The 25276-nt window shown below is 38.8% G+C and overlaps 1 protein-coding gene across 2 annotated transcripts in view; it reads left to right on the top strand.

Moving 5' to 3' along the window:
• LINGO2 (leucine rich repeat and Ig domain containing 2) overlaps positions 1 to 25276 on the top strand; it is a 766946-nt gene that overhangs the window by 267619 nt on the left and 474051 nt on the right. The gene's annotated exons all lie outside the window — the stretch shown is intronic.

Raw genomic sequence — 25276 nt, 5'->3', positions numbered from 1 at the left:
TTTTTTATTATCAGTATTTATAGACCATGGTGAATGCACACAACACTTCACAAAATGCATAATAAGACAGTCTCTGCATTCCAAAGAGATTACCTTCCAACTCACAAAAAAAAGATGAAAGAAAGCATAGAAAGATATATTTTAAAACTACTCTATAATCAAATAATCTTAAAGGCCCTGATCCTGCACTACTGATGTCAACGTGAACTTTGTTACTGACTTAAATGGACACAATTTCAGATACTAAAATATTTCAAGTTAAAACTCAGAGGGAGAAATAATGTTTACTTTAGTTATTTATTTTTGTTTTGTTTTATGGCACCCTAAGCACCATGGTGGCTGGGAATGATTTATAGCTAAAATAAAAATCCAGTAATACAGATGATTTTGTAGTTTAAGAACTGGCCTGAGACACAGATCTTGTTTCAGTTCCAGGCTTTTTCACAGACTCCCTGTTTGACTTTGGACTAGTCAGATGGGGCTAGATTTTCAAAACAGCTCAGTAGCCTGTAGCTCCAATTGTGACACTAATGTTCAGCTTTTGTGAAAATATGTCCTTAATTTCTCCATGCCTCAATTATGCATCTGTAAAAGGAGAATAACTATACTTATCTAGCTCTCAAAATCCTTGTGAGGATAGATGGCTGTTTATGTAATACTCAGCTACTACTGTGAATAGGAGGGCAAGAAGTAGATGTTAACACATGGCCACCTATTCACATGAAAAGTCCAGAAAAATAAATTAAATATCTAGGGCTTGATCCTTCACTCTGTGACACCACTTTTACACCAGTGTAACTCTATTGAAGTCAACTGAGTTACACAAGTTTAAAGCTGATATAACAGATGAGAACTGGTCTCTTTTAGCTAACAAGTACAAGTAAGAATCGCTTTTCACAACACTGGCAAAGAGCCATTGTGAATTAACCTCATATAAGACAAAGCAGAAAACTCATGTGACCCCCCCTTATGGACACTGGAATAATTTAAAGATTTCCACAGCAATATGTTGGTAGATTCTATGGGGAAAATGACTTCAGAAATTGTGTAATGTCAACACAAAACTACAAAACCTGAAAGAAGTAAAATAACTTCTCCCCTTGTCCACCCCCAACATCAACAAAAAAGCACTGCTGAAATTAAATTTGTACACAGAAAAAGTTTCATAAGGTGAACTATGATTCACTGAAACAATGATGTTCTTTATAAAGTTTCAAGCAGGGCTTATTAGAAGCAAATTTATAAAAGTTGGGGAAAAAATAGAAGAAGAAAAAAACTGAACATAAAATCTTTCCACAGCAAACTGCTAAAATGAATATTGTTCTAAAATAGGCCAGGTGATGCCAGGAGTTTAGTGGCATTAAAATTCACCAGTTCGACAATCTGGAGAGTATATTATTTCTATCCAGCAATGGGACTCCTGAAGAAAGTACTTGTGCAATTCTGGATTTAATCTGAGAGTGAGATAAACTAAAAGTGCCACCAAGATATCACAGATGTTCTTGGAATGCAAATGGGACGATATTCCTAGTAACTCTGGATCACAAAGCTATTTATGGGGTTGCCGGGGGTGGGGGAGCGGAACAGAATCTGCCCCTAGAGAGGGGATGTGTGATATCCTAAAACTCTTGCAACAAAACACCAAGCATAAAATGGAGAGAACTGGGAAATATTTGTCGTGTTTTTTAATACTATATCACACTTAGTGTATCTGTGTGATGTTACCCTGCCAGAATGCTTAAAGTTAGACCAAAAGGGATGGTTAAAAGAAAGCAGCTGGGAAAGATAAAACCATGTCCTACATTAGGAGCATTCCCTCAAACAATAGTCAGGTTCATGGTTATGAAGAGGGACTCCGCAGGTCCAGGTCTGGCCCTGGGGCTGTTTGCTAATGCTGAGAATCTGGAGATCAAAATGCACTGATCTGGTTAAAAGGTCTGTCCCACAGAGGTTGGGGGAGTGGTTAGCATACTCTGAGGCTGACTGAGGGTCAGAAACTGCAGCAAGCAGGCTATAACTTGGTCCCCAGGGAGAATGGGGTGGGGGACATCATGTCTAAGTCAGACCTACCTTGTGGATTGAGGGAATGCTCTGCATGGATGAAACAGCATGCATGTGCATCTCTTTGTTAATTTAAGTCCACTTCTCTAAATAAACCATTTTGGAGAAGCTGCTTCTCTGTCACTGCATACTACCACTGCCCTTGGGCTCCTGGACGGAAACTTGTGCAGGTGCCAAATCCTTTGGGACTGCTAAATAACATGATTGGCAACCAGTGCGGTTAACCCAGTGGCCTGGTCAGAGAATGGTTGGAAGGCAGGATCCCACCCCAAAGAGAAGTAGAGCCATGAGTGTGCCACCTGAAAGGGCTGCGGGGGACTCAAAAAAAATCTTAGTGGGGGCAGCTTATCCAGGGACTGTGAAGTCAACATTATGCTTAAATGAGAGTTGTATTAGTTCATACCTGCAGTTACTTTGCCACAATATACATATGGGCCCAAGCCAAACCCCATTGAACTAAATAGGAGTCTTTCTAGCAGGACCCAATACACACATTCCATAATATATTGCAAGAGGCTGTTTTGGTGGTGTTAACAGCTTGATTTGAAGCCACAGAAATGTCCACGTGAGGCCCTTTTCTTATGAGACTTTGAGCCCTGTTCTACACACACGGGGAATTTGGGCAAGATTTTTTTTAAATCTATTTTTACTTCACATGAAAATGTTTTCAGCAAGCTGCTTTATTCTGGCATATTGTGGCCTTCAGTCATCACTGGACTTCTTCACCACATGAAGGTTCTGATTTGCATGTCCTGTTAGAGACCCCATTCAGCTGCAAATTAATTATGGAAAATAACAGAGCAGTAAAATTAAAAGTTCACAGAAATCAGCAGACCCATCTATTATATTTTAACCTTTGTACATACTAAATGAACAGATTCAAATGGTTACTATGTTTTCTCCTGCCTTGAAATGGGAGTTGTGTATATGCTGATAAATATATTGGTAGGCTTTCTAGTCACACTGTAGCTTCTGAAACTACATTTATAACCTGGGCTGAGAAATGTGGTCATTCTTACAGTAGTATCCCATGGCATTGCAACGAATATGTGTGCTCCTATCAGCTTTAGAACACAAATGGGATTACTGTGTCTTTTACCAACTGTAGAAGGATACTGTTGTCACAAATCTGCGTTTCTGATCCTGCTGAAGTCAAGGAGGGGGGACAGTGCTCAGCATCGTGTAAGAAGTACCAAGGCTGTACCAATACAGGTGTGCCGCTGTAAGATCTCCCGTGCAGCTGCTCTATGCCGACAGGAGAGAGCTCTCCCGTCAACATAAACTACCCCCCAAAGCGTGGCAGTAGCTATCTCGGTGTAAATTATATCACTCAGGGGCTGTTTTTTCACACCCCAGAGCAACATAAGTTATACCGACAAAAGTGTTAGTGTACATGTAGCCTAAACAGTTCACTGGTTTACCCTGGTCCTGCAGCTAGACTCTGAGTGGATCTTTACATTTGTGGGGTGTGCTCAGGAATTGCTTAATCTGACAGAGGCTGCTCCATTCAGTTTCTGAATTCTAAATGATCAGCCTTGTATTAATGGGCTTCTGCAAAACATAACCACCGGTTGCAACTAGCTCTTTCCAGAGCCTCTTAAAAGAACAGTTCTTCTTCAAGTGCTTGCACATGTCTTTTCCACTGTAGGTGCATGCTTGCCCCACGCAGTTATTAGAGAACTTTTCCCCTAAGTGGTACCCATCTGGACGGCATGAGCGCTCTGTCACCTCATGTCCCACTGCATGCTGATATAGAACCACCTCAGTTTCTTCTTATTGCCAGTGATGGTCTAAGATCACTCTGACAACCAGTTATCATAAGTGCTTCCGTCATTCATCTGTATGTATACCCTCCTGTTGTTAGGAATTGGTTCGTTTTAGCTAGTTTTACAGATCCATTAGAATTGGAAAAGGTACAGAGAAGGGAAATAAAAATGATTGGAGGTATGAAGCAGCTTCCATATGAGGAGAAATTAAAAAGACTAGACTTGAACTAACGGTGTTCAGATTTAAAAAAAAAGATGGCTAATGAAGGATTTGATAGAAGTCTATTAAATCATGAATGGTGTGAAGAAAGTGACTAGGGAAATGTTATTTTACTCCTTCACATAATATAAGAGCCAGGGGTCACCCAATGAAATTAAGAGGCATCAGGTTTAAGACAAAAATAAGGAAGTACTTCTTCACCCAATCCAGAGTCAACCTGTCAAATTCATTGCCGGGGATGTTGTGAAGGCAAAAAGTATAACTCGGTTCAAAAAAGAATTTGATAAGTTCATGGAGGATCAATCCCTCAATGGTTATTAGCCAAGATGGTCAGGGATGCAATCCCATGCTCCCGGTGTCCCTAAACATCTGACTGCCAGAAGCTGGGACTGGACAATAGGGGATGGAGCCAGTCAATAGTTGTCCTGTTCTTTTCATTCCCTCTGAAGCGTCTGGCACTGGCCACTGTCAGAAGACAGGATATTGGGTTAGCTGGAGCATTGGTGTTACCTAGTGTGGCGATTCACATGTTCTTAGAGTAAAAGCATACCTTTAACCCTAGTAAAGTAAAGCATTAGTTTGGCAAAATTAAAACTCTGCATTTGTATAAAAAAAAGTGTAAAAGATAACTTTCTACAGACTATAACATAGTTTTAATATTAGCTTCTCTGATGAAATACTATGCAGAACTTCCACCACATACACCTGTTTATTTTCGTTTACACAGCCATTAAACAGGTGGCTTAATACCTTCTTTAGAGTAGGTTTATGTTGTCTTTCTTGGCTGTGGTGGTGTAATGAAGAGGAGTACCTATAATGTTTAGTCGGAATTGCATACTTTTTTGCACTGTGTGTAACCTTGTGAAGGGTAAGCAAATGGAAACTATTAAGTAAATCATACTGACATAGCACAGTCCCTAAATATGCATTAGTCTGTAGCTTCCCAAGTAAATATGCACTATAAAAAATCTCCAGCACTTTCAGTTTCAGCTTGTAAACCAACATAAATATTGGTTAATAAAAAAGTACTAAAATAGGGTTTAACTATACTACAAAACAAAAAAAACTTAAAAAACCCTGCTGAGCTACGTTCTTCTATTTGAAATGTTTGTGACACAATATAAGCTACAAATATTTCAATTTGGTGTTCTTTTTCCATGTGATCTCTATGCACATTCACTGTCTGTGCAAAGGGTTCAATTCTGTAATCCTCTGAGAAGAGCTGAGCAAATAATTATTTTTTTCCATTCAGACAACAAAACCAGAAAATCAGAAGACATATGCTCTAGAGCAGGAACGTGAACTTAGTTCTCCCTTCCAGGTGATCATCCTAACCATCAGGCTACAAGCTCTTCTGACATGGGTTACACTCAGTCTCTCCTGTTGAAGTTCTTCCATTTTGGCCCAGGAAATATTTAAGTATTTATACAAAGAGAGAGTGAGTGAGGATGATCTATACTCTGGTAATTAAGGTACTCACCTGGGAGGTAGGAAATGTCTATTCAATTCTTCTCTATGCCTGATTCAGAGGAGGAATTTGTATCGACATTTTTTGTCGGCCAGGTGAGTACCTTAATCACCAGACTATAGATCGTTTCCACTCTCTCTCTTTCTCTCTTTGACCCAATGAATATTTATGTATTTATAGATAGCAGACTAGCGTATAGCCTGGTGCTTAGGGTACTCACCTGGTAGAGGGGAGACCCACGTAGAAGTCCTTGCTCCTATGAATATTCAAATGTTTATACAAAGAGGAACACTTCAAAAGAAGAGACTGAGAGTAACCCATCCCACAAAATAGTCTGTAGCTTGATGGCTAGAATGCTTACCTGCGTGGCGAGATCTGAGTTCAACTCCCTGTTCCAGAGTTCTGATTCAAATCTGTCTCCCCCATATCCAAGGCAAGTAACCTAATCAGTGGGGTAAAGGTAATAAACACACATATGCATTGTATTTTTCAACAAATAACCTATTAATAAAAAAAATTGCACAGCTCTTATCCTGATTTACCCACAACATTTTAAGCACCTGGTTAAATCCCATTGACTTTTTATGGGTGACTAAAGCAAGATAATTTGGTAGCTTGCAGCATTTGCTGGGAATGTGGATAGATGTTTGATGTTTGCACCAACCCATTGCAGCTGTGTTACACCGGTCATGAGACAATGCAGCTAATGCAGACAATGCAATTCATGTTAGCATGCAGCTAAAATGAATTGCTGCATCTCCAACCCACCTCTGACAACACCTACCAAAACCTTTTCTTTCAGACATTGCCCACTTTTTTCTCCTCCACCTGGTCCTTATGACACCCCCATATCTAACTGCAAAAGTACCTAATTTTACACACTCTGAATGTCATGGAACGAGGCATTGTATAGCCCACCTACCTCAGTAACTTCCTTCCTCTTGTGGGTGTAGTGCAAATGGCCAAATTCAGAGCTAGCCTAAGTAGGAGCACAATCCATTATATCAGTGTGAAACCTTATAACAGCTTCTTCTGGCACTTGTTACAAAGCGCTGACTTTGGCCCCACTGACTTCAGTCCACCAAAGGAAGGAAATTTATTGAGGTTCAGACTATTAGTGCAAGTTTTCCCATAGTCTCAAAATGACCTCAGTCAACCTTTAGGCCACAATGAGGCTGACGTGGATAATCAAGCAATAATATCACTTAGGAAATAAACAGCTCTTAATTTTTGGTTACACAATGGCCCCAAAGGAGTAGTTATAGACTATTATGAAGAACTGAATGCATATTCTGGAGGTCTGCAATTATGGACTATCATGTAATTATATAATGACTCCAAATGATGAATACAACTTTTCTGTCCGTAATTAGGGATTTACTCAGTGGACAAGAATGGACTCTTTCTTCAACTCCATAAACATTTTATTTTGATATTGCCTTTTGATATTATAGTAATTAAATATATTCTCTTAAACTCTTGTCTTAAAATCACATCCTTTAAAAAAAGATCAGATTTATAATCTGATCAAAGCTCACACTCACCTCTGACCACACATCTTTGCAAATGGGTGAAGGCAAAAAGTTCTTTGTGGTTGGAACTTAACTATTGTACTGCCCAATATAATGAGGAAAAAATGTTCCACTCTGCTTGTATAAAAGACAGAATCCAATTAGAATTTACACCTGTACTATTTTCTCTACTGCAGAAACAGATATGAAGCAAAACTAAGGAATCCTTCAGCTGTTTGAGCCTGATAGCAGTGGGTAATTGCAGTTGTGCTGTACTCATTCTTGACATCTTTTTCTTCACCGTTCCCTTCCAGTTTGAAGCTTCCTTTTTAAGTTAACAATTCTACATTAAACTCTCTTGGTGAGGAGTAAGAGGGTTCTGCACTGTAAAATGAAAGTACATTGAAAGCAAATATTTCAGCATTTGCTCATTTGACCACCGAGCTTTAAGTTCACAGTTACTGACTTCTGGTCTCAAAGGACCTTATTAGCTCTCAGCTCCCAATAGATGTGGGTCTTTATAAGTTCTCCCTTCTAGAGATACCGTTGTTTTTGTTGTATCTCTTAAATGATAATGACGCTAACAAAAACAGAACTGTCAACATTTATAAAACAGTCTACTGTAAAATATTGGCACTTTGTGCCTGAAATGGGAGAAAGAAAAATGGATCAGAATTTTTCTCTGTATGTTTATAAACATGTCCTTTTTATTTATTTGGCTGAGGATTTTCTCTCCCTCTCGCTAAATTAAATTTGTAGAAGACATGGCACTTTGAAGATACAAAATGATGGTAAAAGGAAAAAAAATGCATACAGTTTCGCAGCTCATATTTTGTAGACTGTTGATGCACGTGGAAAAGTTTGAAAGGCCCTAATTCTGCAAAAAAATTCAGGTAGGTGTTTACTTATATGAACATCATTATAGACGAGGTGCTCAAAGTCCACATGATCCATACAGAGCTGTTACTATTAAAATGTAACTGGCCACTGTTTGGAAATAAAATGAGCTTTACTGGGGCATATGCAATGTTGCTGTATTTATATGCAGTGTGTGAGAGAAGAGGAGTCCATTCACGTGGCATTCTCTTCTACCTCTTGGAGTTTGAAGGGGCATGTCATGGTGACCTGACATCTTTTTCAAATAAACATTCTCAAGCTTGAACAGATTCTTTTTCAAATACTGCCTGCACACATCCATGCTCTTGGGCTATAGCCTGCACACTCAGTATTTCTGCCAGGATCCTCTTGAAAGCTTCAGCCCGTGGGTCCACTTGCACGCTGCCTTGTAGTACTGAATGTTTGCACGGGGGGGGGACAGCTATATAAGGACTAGAGCTGGTCAGGAATTTTCCATCAAAGATTTTCCACTAGAAAATGCAGTTTCTGCAAAAAATGAAAACATGGGGAAACTTTGATTGCACTGATGTATTTTTTTTCTTGAAGGGAAAATTTAAATGAAATATTTCATTGGGTTGGTTTGACCCAAACCCGATGTGATGCTGTATGATTGAATATGACCATTTATATCATTGCTATTGTCACAGTTATACAATTGCAACAAATTTTATACAAAGTATGTCTTGTATGGTGTAAATGGAAAAGTTATGATTTGCTGAGTACGATTATCCTGTTTATATGCATATCATCTTTGTATCTGAAGTTACGAATATTGGCTATGTACTTGAATCTTATACACATGTTGTATTCTTGGGTAACACCCTCCCACCCCCGGTAAAATTTATATTAGGGCCAGATGTCCATGTGTTGATAGCACATTAAGGACACTCAGGGCGCAATGGGCCATTGAAGAAATTCATCTCACCCAGTAGGCCTTTCCTGTGGATGCCTCAGAAAGAATATAGGCAATGGCTGCCCCAGGACTCCATGTTGGACCAGTAATTTCCCATGCACCTTGGCTGTGAGCTTTGTCTGGGACAGTAAAATTCCATACACATAGAAGAGGATATAAAAGGACCCCTGAGATATCTTCATTTTGTCTTCATTTCCTGCTTCATTTTTCTGGACTGGATTTCTAAAAAGGAAGCTTTGGACAAGGACTGATGACCCCTGATATGTTTGGGTAATTTGAGTCAGGGTTCTGCAAGCTAGCAGTTTATTCCATCAGTGCAATGACCCTGATCTATGAACACTGAAAAATCAGCTGTATGTATGTGATCTTTTAACCATTTATAGCTCTCTTCTTTTCTCTCATTATTAAACCTTTAGCTTTTAGTTACTAAAGGATTGCCATTAGTGATTATTGGGTAAGATATGATTTATATATTGACCTGGCTAAGTGGCTGATACTTTGGGATTAGAAGGATCCTATATTTGATTAAATTGATTTTCAGTAACCACTCATCATAAAGTCCAGTGCCGGGTGCTGAGCCAAGGGCTGAAATGCCTAGGGAGACTGCATTTTGGCTTCTTGTTAACCAGTGTGGTGAGACAGAAGTTGACTTTTGTTACTGGCTTGGTATAACTTAATGATAAAATAACCACTAGTTTGGGGTGGGTCTGCTTTATTTCTCAGTGGTCTATCTTGAATTTTGCATTCTCAGCTGTGAGCCATTGAGGCATAGTGACACTGGAGTATTTCAGTGTGTTGAAATTACTCAAAACACTTCATTTTGAGTCATTTCAGTATTAAATGGTATTACCCTATTGTATACATATTGCCTTATGGGAATTGTAGCTCCAGCCCCCATTCTTTCTTTGGAGACAGGCTCCATGAAAGACTACATTCCCCAAATGTAATACAGGGACGTGCCGCTGACCCAGCTGCGATGGCTATCCTGAATGTAACATGACTCTGGGTGCATTACAGGAGATATAGTTGGGCCAGGAAGCCTGGCTTATAAGGAAGAATGGGGTTATCAAACTCCTGAATTACAGCTCCCATGAGGCAATGCAACACACTATGGACATGCAATTTAATGTTGAAGTGACTCAGAAGTGGTCTGGGTTATTTCAACAACCCAAAATGAAACATTACCATTTGGGGAATGTCAGTCTTTCAACTTAGTTGAATATATTGAAATATTTCAGCATTTCCAAATCAAAATGCTTTTCTGTTCTACAGAATTTTTTTTTCATTCTGATTTGGGGTGAAAATGGGATGTAAATTTCACGCGGCTCTAACAAGGAGTCATAGCCTTGACCTATCCCTCAGTTCCTTCTAGCTACCAGAATGTTTGTTCAGAACTGCTCTGTCTTTCTCCAGCTGTTTTCCCATCAGCCATGCTTTTTTTCTAGTTAAACTGCTTGCCTGGTCACTCCTTATAGTTGTAAAATGTAGATAGTGTGGCTCACTAGGCAGCAACATTCAATCAGATTCAACTAGCAACAGCTACCTTAGCCAGACCCAGCCTAGATGACCAGGAGGGCCTCAGTTTCCTGCTGATTAACATAAGATCCCTGGTCAATAAACCTGTCACCATTGGCAATCATTATTAGTGACTCACCAACCTGATCTGCATCAAACACGTCTGGCTCACTGCTGCCACAGGCCTGTTGTTAATTCAACCTCCTACCCCAGAATATGCTTTCTTTATCCTAGAACTAGGGAGGATGTCTGTGACTTTAGAGTAGTCAGTCTATTCCCTACTGGGCATGATTGCAGGAAAAATGCAGTTGAATCAAAATCAGTCCACTGTGTCCACTTAGTCCTGTCTCTGAACTCTCAAATTAACATTCAGTAAAGGAAACTTCTCATATTACAAAGATCTGGTTGGACAAAGAGCAGCGGAAACAAACACCTTAAATCAGTGATACTGAGATTGAGGCTCGAGAGCCGCAAGTGGCTCTTTAATGTGTCTACTGCGGCTCTTTGCAGAACGTGATATGAAAACACTGCAATTTAATTATTAACCAATCAGGATGCTTTAACTATGTTACTAACCAATTGTAGTTGATAAAATGATAATACTTAGTCATTTTGCTGTAAGAATATATATGAAAACTATATATGAATACATAAAACTATAATAAACTGAATGATGATTTAACACTAATGTGGCTCTTTTGGGTAATATTGATTGCTAAGTTGGCTCCTGAGCCACTGACGTCTGAGTATCACTGCCTAAAATGAATAACAGTATTCATGGGAGTTGCCCCATGAAAATTAATGGGACTGTTCATGTGATTAGGGATTGCTTATTTAAGTGAAGGTTCCAGGATCGAGACCTACACTTGAGTCTATTTTGGATACCATAAACTGTAGTGTCCTGCACTATAGCCCCAAGTCAACAAAGTGCTTTAAATACATTCTGAACTTTGAGCATATGTGTAGTCTTGTGGATGTTAAGGGAACTATTCACATACCTAAAGTTATGCACATGTTCAAGTACTTTACTGAATCAGGACCCTAAATTTGGTATGTGAAGAAACGCATGACTTTAAAAAAAAATCCAAAGTTCGCTTTCAAGTCACAAGAGCTAATGAAGGATTGATTTGATTATTTTATATTTTGTCAACATCTGGTAAATTCTTATGTGATAGAGCTCTTTATATTTAGAGTTATTATGGATGTTTATACTTAGATGCAAATATTCCTGACTCTAAATGTGCTATGGAATACATTTCATCATGTTTAGTGATATACAAGTCTGACTATGATAGGTTCATTAAAATAATCATAGTAATTTTGTTATGTTCATTAGATGTGCTTTTTTACCTTCCTTTTATTCTCTCCCCTTTGCAGTTATATCCATTTGTTTAATCTATGATCAAATACCAAGTAATGTCTTGACTTAGATAGTCATTTTTTCTGTTGCCAAAATTACCTGCATTGCAGCTATGTGATAGATTATGCACTGTGTTCCCTAAAAGTTCCTCAGAAAATTCTCTCATGGTGTAATTTGATGGAGATTGGTTAGCTTCAGTGTTGCCATGCCAATTTACACCATCAGAAAAAATTGGTCCTATGGTAGAGGTTTGAATTGTGTATGTTTCTGGTACAGAATGTCAGGTAAAATATTTTTGGCCAAGATATTAAAAAATAGGGTGTTTGAAGCTAGTCTCCTAAACCTATATGATTTGGGCACCTAAATAAGAGGCCTCGTTTGAAAAAAGTTAGTTATTCAGCAGTGCAAATTGATTTTCCGGAGGAGGGGTTGGTTTTTGTTTGTTTGGTTTTTTGTTTTTAATAAAATTTGCCCACTGCAACTTGATAGCCTTTATCTTACTGGCATCTGTCTCCTATTTCCCCTTCATTCTGTCAGAGGTACCAATATTAATGTTATCCCTTCTCCCCTATTTTTCCCATCATTTCACCCCTGCACCTTGAATCCCTTCACTGTCTCTATAGCACATATAAACTCTTAAGTCTCTCCTACATGGTCCTGTAAATCTTGTTCCTCTATAAATCTCTTCTCTCACTTGTTCTTGCTCCCTGTCTCACTACTGATGTTTCTACCAACTTCTTGAGTTTCTGACCACCCTTCTTTCTCCCAATGTCAGCATCAAGCTTCCCTTTATGACTGGAATAGTCTTCTACTTCTTTTCTGATAAGTTCTCTCTCTCAAATCCTTCCTCTCTTCACCTCCTCACCAATAATTCCCAATATACTCCCTCCCTTTCCTTTACTGTTGTTCTCTGTCATGAGTGTCTGGTTTAGGACCCGATCCAACAGCATTTGAAATCAATGGGGCAGACACTCAACGGGTGTACCATGTCATGGCTCCATTTAATTTTATGGCAATGTACAACAGCTAGGGATCTATTTTAATGAGTCTGTCTTTTGACCTTAGTGAGTTGCACAGTGTCCTTTGATTGAAGCTTGTTGGGGCATGAGGATATCTTGCTGTATGTTTGTAAAGCACTGTGTATGTTACAATGTTTTTGTACTTGATTCCTGGATAATAATCTACTTGTTTCCTTACATATTTTCTCATTTGATTTTTAGTTTCCTGTGAAAAAGTTAGTCTTTAATTACGTGATCACATAGTATCATAATACATAAGCACAGAGAATCAAAATTAAAGTTGTACAGGCAACCTTAATTCGGGCATCTCCTAAATGTTGAGTGCTTGGCACTTTGCACCTTAATAATGTTCTTCTAATGTAATTGCGCCTTTGGGGAGAGGTAGGTTTTTTTCTTTTAGCAATTCCAAACATTCTTAAAAAAGCAAACGAAAAAACCAGAAAAATCATCATGTGGCGTCCTATTCATATGCCCCTGAGTCCCCAACAGTGTTGGAACTAGAGCCGCTGGGGACCCATTCTGTTTTGCAGCAACTTGCAAGGTTTCAAAATTTTCTTTTTATTCCACAATGAAATGAAAACAAATCTTTGAAAAGTTTTCACAGGAATGGAATTGTGTCAAAATGAGAGTTTTCAGATCAAAACCTGAGCTCCTGTGTCGGGGAGAGACACTCACTGTCTATAGCCTGGTAGTTAGTTAGGGCTTTCTGAGTCAGACAGAACTGGGACTTGAAGCTGGGTCTCCCACGTCCCAGGCAGTGCCCAAACCACCAGGCTATATAACATATGAATCTTTTTGGTGCTTGCTCATCAGGAGAAACCTGAATCCAAGAAAACTTAAACAAAACCAATATATCTCCAAGAAACTTTCAGGAAACAATGGAACAGCATATATTGACAAAATGGAACCATTGACATCCTCAGAAAGACCTCTGCCACTTCAGCTAATGGAGTAAATGATACCTATAGTAGGTTGTAGTGTTGTTCTCTATATGAACCAGTACCAAAGGGGGATGAGACACTTTGTCACTTGGTTTCACGGGTATTTCCTGACTCGGGAATCTTGGGTTCCATTCTAGGCTCTGGAGGTGAGTGCGCTCCACAGGGACTGACTCAACTGCCCACTGTCTCCAAGCTTCACCCCTTCTAACCTGTCTCCTACAATCTGTCCCTGTCCCAGTCCTATGTCTCCTCCACCCTTGGCTCCTTTTCCCAGTCCCGTTCTCATCACCTACCGAGTCCCAGTCTCCACTCAGGCTTCTCATCCTAGTCCAAATATCCTTGCCAGTCCTAGTCTCACCCCTCCAGACTCCCTATCCCAGTTTACCCACACAGTCTTCTGACATTCAGCCATTCCCAGTCCCCTCTAACTCCTCATCTGATCTTAGTCTTCCTCCCACAAACTCTTTCCCAGCTCCTTGCCCAGCCAGTCCCTGTCTTCCCCTCATTCTGGTTCCCAGAAGTAGTATCCTCTTTGCCCATCCCCAGGCACTTTGTCCCTACCTCATCTCCCTCTGCCCAGTCTGGTTCTGGGGGTCTCTACATTTATATGAGGCAGATTCCTTCTGACTACCTGGGTGCCAGGACGGGAAGCATTGATAGCACAGGGGATACAGTGTCCCTGCTCTTAGTTCCAGTGCCCAGACCCAGCACAGTTCACAGCCACAGTTGCAGGTTAAGTATAGCTCTGTTCCCTGCAACCCCAGAGCTGGAGCATGCTCTGTGTGGACAGAATCCGGGATTGTAGCTGACAAGGTCTAGTAAGTCTCTACTGAGCATGTGCAAATAGCATTTTTTTCAGAGGCTTATAAATTGGCCAAATTTGGGCAGATGTTCCTGGGTGATGATAAAAGAAACACCTCTTACAGAAAGACCACCACCCTGCCAAATTTCAAACTCCTGCTCCAGTACCTGGGGCACTAGAGTTTTGCAAAGTAAAGGCCACCAGGATTTGTTCACTTTGGCACATTACCCTATTTTCCCTCACTCATTTTTGAAGATGGCTGATTTTACCTGAAATTTTACCAAAAACTGAGCCCAAGTGAAACATTCAGCATGTACAGTTGTCACCCAAATGGGCAACCGTAACGGGCAGGTGTATAAATGTGGGTTTCTAGTTGACAAACTTTTTTTTCCGTTATGTTAAACTAATTTCTTCCCCACCGCTGATGCAGTTCTAAGTGGTTCTTTAAAGGAAACTTGTTCTGTTTCTTAATGATAGAACCACTCCCCACAAGCTAGGCTGGCACAAGTGGTCAGCCTACATGCAATGTATATGCTGTCTGTCCCCTTCTTGCTTTCACAATCTCCTGAGTAGGTAAAGAATCCAATACTAGCTGAGATTGAGCTGAATTTTGCGACCCATGGACCAGTTTCTGATAGTCTAACTTCCCCAAGTAGCATCTTACTCCACAAGTAGTCCCATTCAGTGGAACGATTAGTGGAGTGAGGTGCTACTTGATATAAGAAAGAATATCCAAAATACTCCCCATAATATTCAAATGGGTTCAAAAGTAGGCAGAACAAGTTTGCCCATACACTATAACACCAAGCATTACTGAATAACAAGAGGGATGTTCAATGCTATCTCATATTAATAACGTAAGTCAAGAGGAGAATGGACTGTAATTAGGGCTGCTGATTAATTGCAGTTAACTCCACACAATTAACTCAAAAAATTAATCACAATAAAAACATTAATCACAATTAATCACAGTTTTAATTGCGCTGTTAAACAATAGAACACCAATTGAAATGTATTAACTATTTTAGATGTTTTTCTACATTTTCATATATATTGTATTGTGTGTTGTAATTGATATCAAAATGTATATTATTTTTATTACAAATATTTGCACTGTAAAAATGATAAAGAAATAGTATTTTTCAGTTCACCTCATACAAGTACTGTCTTGCAATCTCTTTGTCATGAAAGTACAACTTACAAATGTAGATTTTTTTGTTACATAACTGCACTCAAAAACAAAACAATGTAAAACTTCAGAGCCTACAAGTCCACTCAGTCCTACTTCTTGTTCAGCCAATTGCTAAGAAAAACAGGTTTGTTTACATTTACAGGGTATAATGCTGCCCTCTTCTTTTTTACAATGTCACCAGAAAGTGAGAACAGGCATTTGCATAGCATTTTTGTAGCTGGCATTTTATGCACCAGATATGCTAAACAATTGTTTGGCTTTTCATGCTTCGGCCATCATTTCAGAAGACATGCTTCCATGCTGATGACGCTTGTTAAAAAAATAACGTGTTAATTAAATCTGTGACTGAACAACTTGGGGGAGAATTCTATGTCCCCTGCTCTGTTTTACCCTCATTTTGCTATATACTTCATGTCATAGCAGTCTGGGATGATGACCCAGCACATGTTCATTTTAAGAACACTTTTGCTGTAGATTTCACAAATCGCAAAGAGGGAATCAATGTGAGATTTCTAACCAACCCAAGGTTTAAGAATCTGAAGTGCCTTCCAAAATCTGAGAGGGACAGTGTATGGAGCATACTTTCAGAAATCTTAAAAGAGCAACACTCCGATGCAGAAACTACAGAACCCGAACCTCCAAAAAAGAAAATCAACCTTCTGCTGGTGGCAGCTGACTCAAATGATGAAAATGAACATGTGTCAGTCTGCACTGCTTTAGATTGTTATCAAGCAGAACCTGTCATCAGCATGGACACATGTCATCTGGAATGGTGGTTGAAGCATGAAGGGACATATGAATATTTAGCACATCTGGCCCGTAAATATATTGCGACACCAGCTACAACAGTGCCATGAGAATGCCTCTTTTGACTTTCAGGTGACACTGTAAACAAGAAGTGGGAAGCATTATCTCCTGCAAATGTAAGCAAACTTGTTTGTCTTAGTGATTGGCTGAATAAGAAGTAGAACTGAGTAGACTTGCAGGCTCTAAAATTTTACATTGTTTTATTTTTGAATGCAGTTTTGTTGTACATAATTCTACATTTATAAGTTCAACTTATAAAGAGATTGCACTACAGTATTTGTCTTAGGTGAATTGAAAAATACTATTTCTTTTGTTTTTTTTACAGTACAAATACTTGTAGTCAAAAATAAATATAAAGTGAGCACTGTACACTTTTTATTGTGTGTAATTGAAATCAATATATTTGAAAATGTAGAAAACATCTAAAATATTTAAATAAATGGTATTCCATGATTGTTTAACAGTGCAATTAATCGTCCAATTATATATCAGTTTTTTTTAATTGCATGATTAATTGTGATTAATTTTTTTAATTGCTTGACAGCCCTAACTGTAATCTGTTTATGATATTTCATCAGACTGAGAATCTTACTCTGAATTATATAATTTGAATTGAATGTCCTATGTTCTGTGTATTGAACTTATATGTAATAAAGCACACATGACAAAAAAGATTAAGATAAGGGGTGAAATCCTGGCCCCACTGAAACCAATGGCAGTTTTGCCATTGGTTTCAGTGGGCCCAGGATTCCACCCTCTGTGTCCAGAATTTCCAGTATTGATATTGGTGGCATTAACATGTATCAATCATAAGGGAAGAAATGGTTATCGTCTGCTTTGTATAAATTATAATGTGGACTTTTAATCCATTAATGAAGATAAGAAAACAGTATTGTGAAAGTCACCCAAGAAAATGAGTTCAATGTCTTTGGGCGGTTTTTGTTCATTTTCTAGAATAATATGCTCTAAATAGCCTCAGTGTTTTCCCTGGACATCTACCATTGGGAGTACTAATTGGAAGAAGTAAATCACCAGTTCAAATGATCTCAGCAGTGCTGGATCAAAGTTTGTTGACATTAATGAAGTATTTATCAGTCAAACGCAAGCATACTGGAATTCAATCAAACCACCCCAAAAGTCTAATTTACTGTTCAAGTAGAAAATATTGCCAACTCACAGCAAGTCTGCTCTTAAAATAATGTCAGTGCAATTCATTTATTGACAGGCTATTTGTACTCCATCACAAAGCCAAATTGCATACAACAGTGTATGGATGTCATAGACCATTGTTCCTTAAAAACAAAAACAAAACAAAAACCTGCTTAGAATGGTTCTCCACTGCATACTAGACAATATCAAACACAGATTAGTTTAAGTTGATCTTATCTTTCTATCACATATGCTCAGATGGCAGTCTATGTGCTTTGGGGTGAATTTATTAAATGAAGCATCTGGAGTTTAAGGAGTGTTTTGATTTGCTTCACTAGCTGCTCCAACTCCAAAGTATGCACGAAAAAATATTTCTGGCTAGAGTTCTTAACCTGAAAGTGACATTGCCAAAAGGCATGAAAAAATAAATGTATTGATACTCACCTCAAGACTATATTCCTATCAAGTCTCTGTGGTAGGAACTCAATTTCCCAATCTGGAGACAAAGATCACTGGTGCTATAAACACAGCTAGTTAAACTAATTAGCTCTGCATTATATGCCTTCCATCACTTGTAACAAGTGCAAAACTAAATAACCGTTTGCTTTGGAACGAGAAAAACATCTATTAAAATCATTTTGCTACAGTGATAATTCTAGATTCATATTAATAGAAGTTAAAAGTTGCATTACTAGTAGACTTCTATTGTGTAAACAATTAAATTTTGTGTGCATGCATGCAAATATAAGCATAAAATGGTGAGTTACCTTTCTTCTTAGACACATCTTTCTTTTACTTTAGAATCTGGATCACTTTATCTGGTTAAAGAGGAGGGGGGAATCTGTAAAGTGAACTTCATGATTTGAATGCAGAATGACAGGGAGAAAATGTCCAAAGAAACTCAAATTTGATTGGTTCAGAATAGACGAGCACAACTTTTGTAAAAGGAAATCGTATCTCCCCAATCTACTAGAATTATGTGAGAGTGTCAGCAAACATGTGAACAAGGGTGATCCAGTCAATATAGTGTATTTGGTCTTTCAGAAAGCCTTTGAAAGGTCTCTCACCAAAGGCTCTTAAGCAAACTAAGCAGTCATGGGCTAAGAGGGAAGATCCTCCAATGGATCAGTAACAGTTTAATAGGTCAGTTTTCACAATGGAGAGAGATAAATAACGGGGTTCCCCAAGGATCTGTACTGGAACCTGTGCTGTTCAACATATTCATAAATGATCTGGGAAAAGGGGTAAACTGTGAGGTTGCAAAGTTTGCACATAATCCTAAATTATTCAAGATAGCTAAGTCCAAAGCTGACTCCAAGAAGTTATAAAGGGATCTTCCTAAGATGGGTGACTGTGCAACAAAACAGCAAATGAAATTCAATTTTGATAAATGCAAAGTAATACACATTGGAAAAAATAATTCCAACTATAAGTACAAAATTCATTGGGTGAAAATATCAGCTACCGCTCGAGAAGGAGATCTTGGAATCATTGTGCATAATTCTCTGAAAACAGCTGCAGCAGTCAGAAAAGTTAACAGAATGTTAGGAACCATTAAGAAAGGGATAGATAATAAGACAAAAATATCATAATGCCACTAAATAAATCTATGGTATGCCCACACCTTGAACACTGTGTGCAGTTCTGGTTGCCACTTCTCAAAAAAAGATCTATTAGAATTGGAAAAGGTACAGAGGAGGGAAACAAAAAAGGATGAGAGGTATGGAACAGCTTTCATGTGAGGAGAGATTAAAAAAATTAGGAATGTTCATCTTAGAAAAGAGATGACGAAGAGATGACGATGATAGAGCTCTATAAAATCATGAATGGCCTGGAGACAGGGACTAGAGAAGACTTATTCATCCCTTCTCATAACTCAAGAACTAGGGGTCACACAATGAAATTAACTGGCTGCAGGTTTGAAACAAAAATAAGGAAGTACTTCTTCACAGAACTCACAGTCAACCTGTGGCACTGATTGTCATGGACTGTTGTGAAGGCCAAAAGTATAACTAGTTCCTGGAGGACAGGTCCCCTAATGGCGATTAGCCAAGAATGTCAGGGATTCAATCCCATGTGCTGGATGTCCTTAAAGGTCTGACTGCCAGAAGCTGGAACTGGACAATGAGCTGGATTCACTCAATAATTGCCCTGTTCTTTTCATTCCCTCTGAAGCATCTGGCACTGGCCGCTGTCAGACGACAGGATACTGGGCTAGATGGACCATCAGTCTGACCCTGTATGGCCTCTCTTATGTTCTTCTCAAAGAAGCTCTGAGTGTTGTAATTTCTTACTGCTAACTCCTGTGGATGTAAAGTGGATTGTGGTGATGTAATTAAGCAATGCTGCTGGTACTGAAAATTATTAAATATCTAATTGCCACTGTTTCAGGGGAGTAGCATAGGTGAGTGTTGATTTCAACCTCCCAAGGCTCAATGGGGGACAAAAATTCCACATGTGAGAGACAAGAAACGTAATATTGCAAAGAGCTTAAAATGATGCAAAATCAGTTATTTTGCTTAAATGTTATAATATAAGCTTCCTGGGTCAATATTTCTTGTTTAAATAATTTACAGTAATAGAAGGGATATCTCAGCAGGTTTGTGTAAGACAGGTACATTTGGGACTGTAATGAGGGAGAGGTGAGAAGTATGAAACACAGTAAGCAGCCGAGTACAATACTCTTGAATATTATCACAGAGCAGATACAATGTCAGTGTAATTGTATTGGCATCCTCATGACTCCTGTATGTGTTGTTAAATTGTCAGTAAATGTTTACGAGATGGACAATAATGCCATTAACACGTAAGGGCTCCTTCAGAATTGGAATATCAATGCAAATGTTGCTGCTATGTGTCAACGTCCCTGGAAATTGGAGTACTATGCTTATAAACTATGATAAAACCAAATTGCCTTACTTTATGAAAAAATAGCATGTGTTCTACTTGCCTTTCAAAGCTGCTATACAGTAAATAGGTCATTTTAGAAAGAAAAAATTACACCTGGTAATAAGTGCCAGGAGAGAAAAATCCACTACTTAAAATTGCTTATTGGCCAAATTTATAAGGCCTTATTCTCATCTTGATAGCATTTCTGTGTATATGAATGCTACATCTGATCAGTTCCACAATTTTAGGGAATATTCTAGGCATCCATGGCCAGAACCTTATTGATTTTGTGTGACAACTGGAAGATCAAAAGAGAGAAAATTAGGGACACGTGGAGCCACTGACATCTGTTGATGGCACCTGTTAACACTGTGAGAGATAGGGCAAATTCTTTGAAGGATCTTACTGTTTTAAGTTTGTGTATTATTGTGAGCTGGGATTGTATGTAATCTCTCTACAGGGAGAGATGTGACGGATTTGAAATCCGGGAGCTTAAAAGACTATGCTGAAAATGTGCTAGACAAGTATGGACTTTGGGGACAATAATTAAATGGATTTTCTAGGGAGAGGTTAATACAAATTCCCTACATTCTATTTATGCAAACCCCCCAGCCTTTTGAAGCTACCCTCTGAGAAGACGGTGGTTATCTGTTGATTACCTATGACAGAAGACCAGGATCAAAAGTCTGAGCTGTATAAAGAAATGTCTGACCTGCTCAGTCTTTGTTCTGTTTTTGGATCTAGGACATATGAACTTGTAACCACAGGGAAAGCCCAATTGTGGGTTTTGAAAGACTAAAATCTACCAGAGTCCTAAGTTGGAATTTGAAGTGATTGCTGGTAAGCTTTTTAATGTGTGGGTAGGTTTTTTTTTATTGTTTTAATATGTTTTCTCTATAATACTTTTACCTGAAGAATAAATGTGCTTGCTTAGAAGGAACTATGTAGTAACTTATAACTAAGGGCAATATATTGGTCATAGTCTTTGGAGAGAAAGCGAAGCTCAGGCACTGGACTGTTTAGGCAGTTGGGCTTGCTGGGGATATCCCAGTGTAAATCAGGGAGCTGTGCAGCCTTAAAATCCCCATTCAAAGGAGAGTAAGATGCAGGTTTCTGCCTAGGGTAGGTGATGGCTGGGAGCCGGTAACCGAAAGTGGATGCCTTTGGTGGATCATGGAGGGGGAATACAGATGCAGTTTCCCTGAAACTATGACAGACATCTTGCAGCATAACAATACTCCTGTTCGTCTTCCCAATAGAGTTTAACATGTTTACACCCTGAATGACAAAAGATAAATAATTGCTTTCTCTAGTGGAAGCAATGGGGTAGATAGCCAGCCAGCACAGGCGGAGAAGAGAGAAAAGTCTCCTTTCCTTCCTCCTTCCTAACATCCTGCTTCTCAAAGTCTGCTCCAGGTGAGGAAAAGAGAACACCCGCCATCCACGTCTGACCTCTCCCTTCCAGTCTGGGGAAAAGAAAGGTACTTTGTGAAGGTGTTGCGGAAGGAGCCAAGGAGCCTCTGGCATGGTGTGGAAAATGGGGGACCCTGGAGAGTGGAGGGGCACACTGAATCCTTGGTGATGGGGAATTGAGACAAGCTGGTATGGGGTGAAGGGAGCCACACAGAGCTTCTGGCATTGGAAGGAATGGGGGTAAATGGGAATGAAGGTGTACACAAAACCACTGGCATGGGGGACTTTGGAATGGGAGATGGGACAAATGAGGACTCCCATAACTCTTAGTGGGAAGGAGGAGGGGCGGGGGAGTTGCAAGGAGTCCCTAAAAAAGAGGGGGATAGAATGGTGGGCAGCCAGGAAGCTTGTTAGTAGGACTGGAAGGATGTAAGGAGTCCTGATGTGTGCAGTCAGGTGGTCTGAAAGAAGCAACAGCCCATTAGTTCCTAGTTGAGCACTTACCCTCCAAAATAGGAAAACCTCCAAAATGTATAGTTGATGCTCTTGAACCGAACAAATCCTGTCTTCTCTAGCTATCTTGGTATTTATAATGCATCCATTATAATGGTATATAGGTGTAACCAAAATTATAAGAACATTTCTATTCACATGTATACCAGGACCATATTCTCCTCCTTGCCTTGTGAAGCAGTGACTCAGGTGTGTATGGTAAAGATGTTTTTAATTTTTATTTACGGTAATGTAACTTGCAATCTTTATGGAGATTATAGTTCAAAGGCTAATGAAAAGAGATGTGTCTTATTAAAGTCATGTGGGGTTTTTTTGTTTGATTTTTTTTTTTAACTTGCCATTGGATTCGTTAGTTTGTCTCCAGGCATGACATATAGCATAGGATTTGGGCACAGCAGTTCTGCATATTTGTAGGGTTCTGGTTGTGTGCATTTGCTAATTGTTTTTGGTTGCATGTCTCTGCCTATATGACATGTGTGATAACAATTAATAAATTAATTATCTATTGGATTTACTCATGCTTACATTACACAATTACATTTTTATATCTTGCTTGCTTTCAGGTTATGTTGAAATTAATTAGCTTATTAGTTTTCATTATTTTGAATTAGCTTATTTTTAAATTGGGGAAATTAGTTATTCAAAGCTTTTGAATGACGGGCACACCTGTATCCTTCTGCATGAGATTAGCATAAACTGAAATAATGTTACCTAAAGCAACAGCACTTCTTCTTTAAGAATGTGCAATTACAGATAACACAGACGCACAGATTTCAGGACCAGAAAGAGCCTGAGGCACAAAGATTATGCTCAGGTACAGAAAATACAAGAGTATTGTTAGACTTAGGATCAAGCAGACTAATTTCTTCTCAAGTTGTCGTTGTCTTCTTTTTTTCTTTTTTGGATAACTTCTTGGCTCTGGTTGGCTCAGTGCATGTGTCACTGACATGGGAGACCTTCCTGAATGAGGATTTTTTTCCCTTTTTTGTCATAACTAATCCTATTTGTGTAGCTAATGCTTAGAGATTATAAAAAGGAATATTTCAAGAGTATAGTAGGTTGTTAAATAATTTAAGCAGTAACTGGTATTGTCAAGCAATGTTTACTTTGGATTAATACCCCTGCAGCAAAATAACACTGGATGTCAGGTTCAGCATTAATGAAAAGATAATTAGTAGTGATGGGTGCATTTCAAAAGGTTCAGATAAGCATCAGAAAGTCTAGATGTTCATGCAAAGTTTATCCAAATTGCCCTGAGATTGAGGTTTACCTGAGGTATCTCCCTGATAAATCCCTTCCTTAGGGTAATACCCTCTAGGAAGAAGCTGGATTCCCATTTCTGTCCAATATTTGGTACCTTGTCTTTATAGAAGACCATGCTGACTTCCTTGTCTGCTACAAGAGGCAGTTGGATTGGCAGGCGTCAACTGTTCTGGCACCCTGCTTCCTGAATCCTTCTGAAATTGAACTAAAATCTCCAGAATTCTTAGGCAATATAAACCAGAATACCATGTTTTTTAGGCAATATAGACCAGATTTTTTTTTCATTTTCAGCCTCTTCTGCACTTCTTCTGCACAGGCAGAAATGCCAAAATACCATTCAAATCTGTTCTCAGGACACTTGTACAATCAAGAATGGGATGTATTGGAAACTGCACAAGGAGGACTGCTCTCATTACATTTCTGTTCTACATTTTTCAGTGTAATAGTTGCCTCTTGCTGGGGGAAGTGGGAATTGAAGTCATGACAAGCAAGATGAGTGTGGAACTGTCAGTGTTGTCCTCTCAAAATAATAGGCCATATGATACATTATACCTCCTAATCCCTGCTTGAATTAAATGATAAAATCATTAACAAAATGTCCTCATCCACTTTTCTAACACGGACCTGAAACCCTTAACCAAACTGTAAATTTAGTGAAGATATTAGGACTCGGAGCTCTTTAGAGATCTCCATCACCATCACAGAAGAGCCACCTCTTATTTCAACAAAAATATTTATCTCTCCATATACAATCACCCAAACAACTTCATTCCATAATTAGTAAAAGAGTATAGTCTATGGCATCCATGCTCCAAAGACAAAATGTATATTGATTGAGGTACCCCATAGGTTTGTAACTTGCATACTACACCATGAATTAGGTGAATGAGAATATGGAATCAGAATAATAACTGATTATGGAACTCCTAACAACTTCAAATTTCCAGGCTTTAAAACAATTGTTATAACTGCTACCTCCTAATGTTGATTTTAATTTAATTATCATTTTTTGTAAACTTATTCATAACTTTGTGTGTGTGTAAGAATATTATAATGGGTACTTCTGATTTCCTCTCTCTATATATATTGCCTGCCTTACAGAAAGACAATGTGTCATATGTCAGATACCTCTTCAGGGTCTTGGAACAGCTTGTTCTGAGTGCTGAGCAGTGTAAAAGACTTGTGTTCTACAGACTCATTTCCTGAATATCTATGAAAGCCACAAAGGGCACATATTGGTCAAAACTGTAGAGTTAAAAAGACTGCGTGAGACTTAATTTCATATTTTTTGTGTGTGACAAGACAGAAATAAGTCTTACAGGCAGATGGACATTAATAATAACCAGATGTCAATTTAGAAGGGACCTGAGTTATTGCACAATCTATAACTGCTTCATTCTCACTAAAGTCATTCTGGAAATAAAAAAAACCAAAAACACTCCAGTACAAAGTTACTTTTAGACTCCATGAGCATCTCTTTTCCCTTCTGCCATTTACTCAGTCTTCAACCTTGAGCAAATCACCTCTGTCATTCTCCCTTTGATGTAAATGGGAAGGCCCCCATTTTACTTTGGCAT

The sequence above is a fragment of the Lepidochelys kempii genome, chromosome 5 (assembly GCF_965140285.1).
Source record: "Lepidochelys kempii isolate rLepKem1 chromosome 5, rLepKem1.hap1, whole genome shotgun sequence".
NCBI classification, from domain to species: domain Eukaryota; kingdom Metazoa; phylum Chordata; order Testudines; family Cheloniidae; genus Lepidochelys; species Lepidochelys kempii.
Note: the sequence above shows the minus strand (reverse complement) of the source record. Positions and strands in the feature narration are given on the sequence as shown.